This window comes from Pelophylax lessonae (assembly GCF_965119305.1).
Source record: "Pelophylax lessonae genome assembly, chromosome: 4".
Taxonomy (NCBI): domain Eukaryota; kingdom Metazoa; phylum Chordata; class Amphibia; order Anura; family Ranidae; genus Pelophylax; species Pelophylax lessonae.
The window spans coordinates 225,821,115-225,828,877 of NC_138771.1; positions in this window are offsets into that span (position 1 = coordinate 225,821,115).

The window sequence follows — 7,763 nt, forward strand, 5'->3', positions numbered from 1 at the left end:
GCAGATTATCACTAGCAGAAACAGTCGAGTGGCACTGGAACTCAGAGTAAGCGTATATTAATGGGTTTGCGCAAAAGTTATAGCGTTTACAAGCTATGGGATATATATATGGAATTTATATATATATATATATATATATATATATATATATATATATATTTTTTTTTTTTTACTAGTAATGACGGTGATCAGTGACTTATAGCAGGACTGCGACATAGCGGCCGACAAATCGGACACATAACGGACACTTTTGACACTTTTTTGATGACCAGTGACACTAATAGTGATCAGTGCCAAACATACGCACTCTCACTGTACTAATGACACTGGCAGGGAGGGGGTTAACATCAGGGGTGATCAAAGGGTTAACTATGTTCCTAGGGAGTGCACACCAACTGTGTGGGGGGTGCTTGTACTGTGGGAAGGCAGAGATTCATGTTCATGCTTAGCAGAAACACAGGATCAAATACTTCTCTTTTCACAGAACGGTGATCTCCCTTGTTTACATTCTGTCTGTGTCCCCAAAGATCGGTGGGTCCCAGCAGAAATTGCCTCCACTGGACCTGCTGATTGGCTCCTGCTGTGTCCAATCACAGTGGGAGCAGTTCGCGGGCGTGTGATTTCACGTAGAGCGGCCACCCTGCCGCAGTAAATGTATGTGGGGCAGTCAGCATCTGGGTAATAGTGGTAAGACTACTACTCCTCTTGATCCTAGGTGTGCTAAGAGGTTAGTAGAAATGCGAAGCCGCACTCAGATGATTGAAATCAAATGAAAAATGTCTTTATTCTTCAAAAGTATCCAGGACAAACAGACAGTGTGAGGAACAGAATATGTCCAAGGTAGACGCGTTTCACGGCTCGAATGGCCGCTTACTCATTACCACGGTGTGGGATAGCGGAAATTGGTCAATATTTAAAGGTAGTCACCAGGAAATTGATTGTTGTAGCTCTGCACAACTGCATATTATCAAATAATCAAGCATATTGAACATCCAATTTCTCTGCGATCCAACACCGAGGACATGTCAAAAGACACACATGAAACAACTTCACAAAATATGTGTAAAACAAAATTAAGAACGATACATTCAAGTGAACATACAAATGAATGTAATAGTAAAAGCAACAAAGTTAAGCGTAAAATGTCAGATACACATATGCCAATTTTATATGAGAGATTGCATATGTAGTCTAAATATAAAAAGAACCACATATAAATAGAACCACATAAGATCTCAAAATGTTCATGTATACATGTGTCCTATATTAATATATGATCTCTCATTGGTGCAAGATATAAGCTATACAAAAAATGCAAAAATATGAAAAGACTTTGTTATTCATATATGTCCATAAATATGTGATATGTTGTCATTTATGTGTATATAAATGTGTAACATATATATACTGAATAAAGTGAAAAATATGTGTGTGCGGATATTAATCGAAAAAAGGAAAATAAAACATGTATATATGAGTAAAAAGTGAAAAAAAGGAAAAAAGAGTGATGCACAGAAACTGTGTCGATGATAAAAGTGAAATGATGTGTAATAAATAAATGAATGAATAGTAAAATTATATAAGTGTGTGATCAGTGTATATATAAGTGTATAATGATGTAAATGAATGGGCACATAAATGTATCACATGAACATCACCATATATATATACAGATCCAAATGTCTGTAAGTATCATCATAAACTAAATGGAAATACAGCAAAACATAAATATCAACCATTAAACATCATTAGGACATATTGATGCACCTTGAAACATATATCGGCATATGTGTAGACAAAATACGTAATGTGTGCATATACGTTAGGAGAAGGTCCCAAAAATGTAGAATAAGAAAAAAAAAGAAAAAATCTCTATATATGACCAAAATTATTAGCCTGGAAATTAGTGTAAGTTTTTCGTGCCCATATTGTAAATATGGTTATTAAAAACTACCAATAATCCATATAGAGCCGAAAAACATTTCCTGGCCAAAATGAGGTCAATTAGAAAAGTGATAATCAAATGAAGTAAATAAATCAAAAGAAAAAGAAAAATTACTCCATATTATCATATTATCAGGTATTATCAAATATATAGATTATGAAATATATTATCAACTGGGACGAACTCCAAAAACGTAAAAGCAACGGGTACCCTTATTTTACAAGTCGGAACATCAATAATGAATATATATATATATATATATCGTGAAAATCTATCATATGTAAACATATAGACATTAATCAATCCAAGAACAAAAACAAAATCCGCAAGAATATACAGAACCCCAAGTAAATAGAATATACAAAGATGGTATAATATGTGTAATGGCCAGAAGATGAATGAAAAATCAATAAAAATTGTTGTAAAAATTATTATTGTAAACAATTGTTGTAAAAGAACCCCCAAAGAAATTGGCATATCCTGTAAGGTGTCACAGGGGATATTGGCTGATCGGGAGAGGTGTCATTCATAAAAATGGGTGACATCCCACTCCCAATTCAAGCCATGAGGCATCCGGGTGTGGAGCCTAAAAATCCACTGAACCTCTCTTTTACACAGTAAACGGAATACATCTCCACCTCTGATGGGTCTGGTAATATGGTCGATGACTTGGACCTGAACCAGGGACATGTCACCACCATGTTTATTATTGAAATGTTTCGCTATGTTTGTTGATTTGAAGGTCCGTATATCACTGAGATGCTCCCGAAATCGATCTTTTAGCTTGCGAGTAGTTCTACCTACATATTGAATAGAACATGCCTTGCATGTAATTAGATAAATCAAATATTGGGTGTTGCAGTTAAAAAAATCTCTGATATTATACACTTTATTGTCATAAGAAGAAATGATCTTATCTTTAGGAATTATATGGGGACAGGTGACACAATCAGTCGCACCACACCTAAAATTTCCCTTACAAAATAGCCATGTTTTTGAAGTATTGGATTTCTTCGAGGTGTATAGACTTGGTGATAAAGTATTACCTAAAGTGGCTGCTCTCTTAGCCACTATGTTAACCCCATTTTCAAGAATATCAGCACAGATATCGTCAGTGTATAAAGTGGGTAAATGTCTGTGAATGATATTTTTGACTTTACTAAATTCAAGACTATAGGGTAAGGACAATGTAATCAGAGAGTTGTTTTTGTCAAGATTCTTGGACCTAGTTTTTTTGTTTAACTGAAACTTATTGTAATTGTACTTGTTACGTGTTTTGGTCCGGCGGAGAACATCGGGTTCAATGTCCTGAGAACTGCCAGGTACCACACATTTAGCAATTTGTGAACGATCTTCGCCGGATGTTGGTAGAAAGAGCTCAGAACGGCTCTTATTCAGAGCAATAAAATAGGCCCTATCAAGCATCCATTTGGGATATCCTCGTTCCAAAAAACGTTGATGAAGCAAGGATGCCTGTGTCTTGAACTCTGACAGGTCACTACAGATTCTTCGCACTCTAAGAAATTGGCCAACCGGAATTCCCTTTATTGTGTGTATTGGGTGGCTGGACCGAGCATGCAACAAACTGTTGCCTGATAAAGGCTTTCTGTATAAATTGGACGTCACTTTATTGTCCGCATGACCCAAAGCCACGTCCAAAAATTCTATGTTATCCATATTTTTTATACCTGTAAATTTCAGGTTGTATGAATTACAATTTAGATATGATAAAAAACTGTCCAAATCAACATCTTTATGACAGATAAAGATCAGATCGTCTATGTAGCGATAGTACAGAGCGATCTGATCTCTAAATGGATTCTTACCTCCAAAGATGTGGGGTCTCTCCCACCAACCCATATAAAGGTTGGCGAGAGAGGGGGAAAACTTAGCCCCCATCGCTGCCCCACATCTTTGGAGGTAGAAAGTGCCATCAAAAAAGAAAAAATTGTGCGATAAAAGAAACTGCAACACCTCAAGAATATAATTCTGCAAATCAGCATGAATATGAGCATATTGTTTGAGGAACATCTCTATAGCAGTGATAGCCAAACTATGGGGAATGGAAGAGTATAAACTGGATACGTCGCACGTGATCCAGGAATATTCCTGTGACCATGTGAACGTATCCATAATATTCAAAAGATGCTTGGTATCTCTTAAATGACTAGGAAGATCTACCACTAAATACTGCAATTGGCCATCAAGCCATTCCCCAAGTTTCTCACAAAGAGAACCTATTCCTGAAACAATAGGTCTCCCCAAGACCGGGTTCACACCCTTGTGGACCTTGGGGAGATGATGAAATATAGGGATGGTTGGGTGGTCCGGGACAAGTTTTTCTGCTACTTTCGACGAGAAAGCCCCAAGGGATAAACCTTTTTTGACTAGTGCTTGAAGCTCAATTTTATAGTTGTTAGTAGGATCGCTTTTTAAAGGTAGATACGTATCTATATCTGTAAGTTGTCTGAGGGCTTCATTTTTGTAGACTTCGTTATCAAGAACCACTATTGCACCCCCTTTGTCCGCATTTTTAATTATGATGGAATCATCTTTTCTTAAAGATTCAAGAGAAACTCTTTCTTGTATTGTTAAATTATCTACAGACCTGGGTATAAGGGATGGTGTATTGGTGGCCAGACTAAATATGTCTCTCTCCACTAGCTTCTGGAAAAGATCCATATTTTGTGAGCGCGATTGAATGGGATAGAAGTCAGAAAAAGTGGTCAAAGAAACATTCTTAGTCTTTGTGTCTCTATGTTCTGGTGACAGGCTAACATTTTCAAAGGCTAAATCCTCTAATTCAACCACAGCACATCTCTCTCGAAAGGTGAGTGGGGGCCCATCTGCATGGGAAAATGAAATTAAATCTGTATCACCTCCCGTGTCGGTAGCATCCTGAAAAAAATGCCTTTTAAGGGTTAAATTTCGAACAAACTTATTAACTTGTAAAACAGTTTGAAAAGGATCAAAACGAACATGTGGACAAAAATTCAAACCCTTAGACAATAAACTAATATCATCAGAAGTGAGAGTTCTTTTAGATAAATTAATAACATTATTACTTGCATTTACTCTATCACCACTGAGAAGTCCCGTTTCTATTTGCGATGAGGTCTGAGGCGGTATTTGCCATTTGCATGACCGATGGTGTCTTCTTCCTCCCCTCCTTGTGTGCCTTTGCCTTTTTTCTTTGTAAAATGTCTGTTGCGTTTGGTTGAACCGTTTTTTGAAGCCGTCGATACATTGGATGTATTTCCAGATCTTGATTCCATTGATGTATCCGATGTGGGGGCCATCGATGTGTCTGTGCCTCCCATGTCGGGATCAGAAAAACTGACCCTTTTTTTGGTAGAGTATTGACGGTGCCATGGGTTGGTTTTCTTCCAGGTGTAAACGTTTTTTGTATCATAGTCGATCTCATCTCTGAGTAACTTATCTTGTTTTCCTTTAATGATGTCCATTTCTAATTTATCAATCTTTTCATTGAGGTTCTGATCAAGATCCACAAACAGAGAAGAATCCTTAAATGATGAAAGTTCCATTTGTAATGAGGAAATATCCTTTTGTAATTTATCCAATTCCAAACTTTTTGATTCCACAATCAGTCTCATAAGGTCAAAGGAACATTTGGAGAGTGTATCAGTCCATTTTAGCTTTAGCTCTTCATTATACAAATCAAACGTGGGGAATTTTTTAATTCGCAGGCCTCTTGGGATTCTAGCGACATCAATATACTCATTTAACGTGGTCTTCTCCCAATAGGCTTTGATTTCTTTAGTCAAAAGTTTTTCCAGTTTACGAAAAGTAATTTTTATCAACGATAATGAATCATCTTTTGCCTTTTTCAATGTTGCCTGGGCATCCTGTCTAAGCGGATTTATGCTTAATAATCTAAGCGTCCGACTGATTGAGGGTACCTCCATATCTGTTCCGTGTATGGAATACACACTGTCTGTATATAGTCCACGTATGCAATCCGTAGGTATGAAGAAATAACCAAACTGAAGTGAAAATGGACTCACCGGGCAGGCTCTGAATCGCGGAGATCATCCATGTGTGGGGGAAGGGAGTGGGGAATGCCGCTCAGGTGTGCGTCCAAACAGGTGCTGGCTGGATCCGCCGTCCAGGAAGATGCAAGTAGAAATGCGAAGCCGCACTCAGATGATTGAAATCAAATGAAAAATGTCTTTATTCTTCAAAAGTATCCAGGACAAACAGACAGTGTGAGGAACAGAATATGTCCAAGGTAGACGCGTTTCACGGCTCGTGATGTGGTATTTCTACCTCCAAAGATGTGGGGCAGCGATGGGGGCTAAGTTTTCCCCCTCTCTCGCCAACCTTTATATGGGTTGGTGGGAGAGACCCCACATCTTTGGAGGTAAGAATCCATTTAGAGATCAGATCGCTCTGTACTATCGCTACATAGACGATCTGATCTTTATCTGTCATAAAGATGTTGATTTGGACAGTTCTTTATCATATCTAAATTGTAATTCATACAACCTGAAATTTACAGGTATAAAAAATATGGATAACATAGAATTTTTGGACGTGGCTTTGGGTCATGCGGACAATAAAGTGACGTCCAATTTATACAGAAAGCCTTTATCAGGCAACAGTTTGTTGCATGCTCGGTCCAGCCACCCAATACACACAATAAAGGGAATTCCGGTTGGCCAATTTCTTAGAGTGCGAAGAATCTGTAGTGACCTGTCAGAGTTCAAGACACAGGCATCCTTGCTTCATCAACGTTTTTTGGAACGAGGATATCCCAAATGGATGCTTGATAGGGCCTATTTTATTGCTCTGAATAAGAGCCGTTCTGAGCTCTTTCTACCAACATCCGGCGAAGATCGTTCACAAATTGCTAAATGTGTGGTACCTGGCAGTTCTCAGGACATTGAACCCGATGTTCTCCGCCGGACCAAAACACGTAACAAGTACAATTACAATAAGTTTCAGTTAAACAAAAAAACTAGGTCCAAGAATCTTGACAAAAACAACTCTCTGATTACATTGTCCTTACCCTATAGTCTTGAATTTAGTAAAGTCAAAAATATCATTCACAGACATTTACCCACTTTATACACTGACGATATCTGTGCTGATATTCTTGAAAATGGGGTTAACATAGTGGCTAAGAGAGCAGCCACTTTAGGTAATACTTTATCACCAAGTCTATACACCTCGAAGAAATCCAATACTTCAAAAACATGGCTATTTTGTAAGGGAAATTTTAGGTGTGGTGCGACTGATTGTGTCACCTGTCCCCATATAATTCCTAAAGATAAGATCATTTCTTCTTATGACAATAAAGTGTATAATATCAGAGATTTTTTTAACTGCAACACCCAATATTTGATTTATCTAATTACATGCAAGGCATGTTCTATTCAATATGTAGGTAGAACTACTCGCAAGCTAAAAGATCGATTTCGGGAGCATCTCAGTGATATACGGACCTTCAAATCAACAAACATAGCGAAACATTTCAATAATAAACATGGTGGTGACATGTCCCTGGTTCAGGTCCAAGTCATCAACCATATTACCAGACCCATCAGAGGTGGAGATGTATTCCGTTTACTGTGTAAAAGAGAGGTTCAGTGGATTTTTAGGCTCCACACCCGGATGCCTCATGGCTTGAATTGGGAGTGGGATGTCACCCATTTTTATGAATGACACCTCTCCCGATCAGCCAATATCCCCTGTGACACCTTACAGGATATGCCAATTTCTTTGGGGGTTCTTTTACAACAATTGTTTACAATAATAATTTTTACAACAATTTTTATTGATTTTTCATTCATCTTCT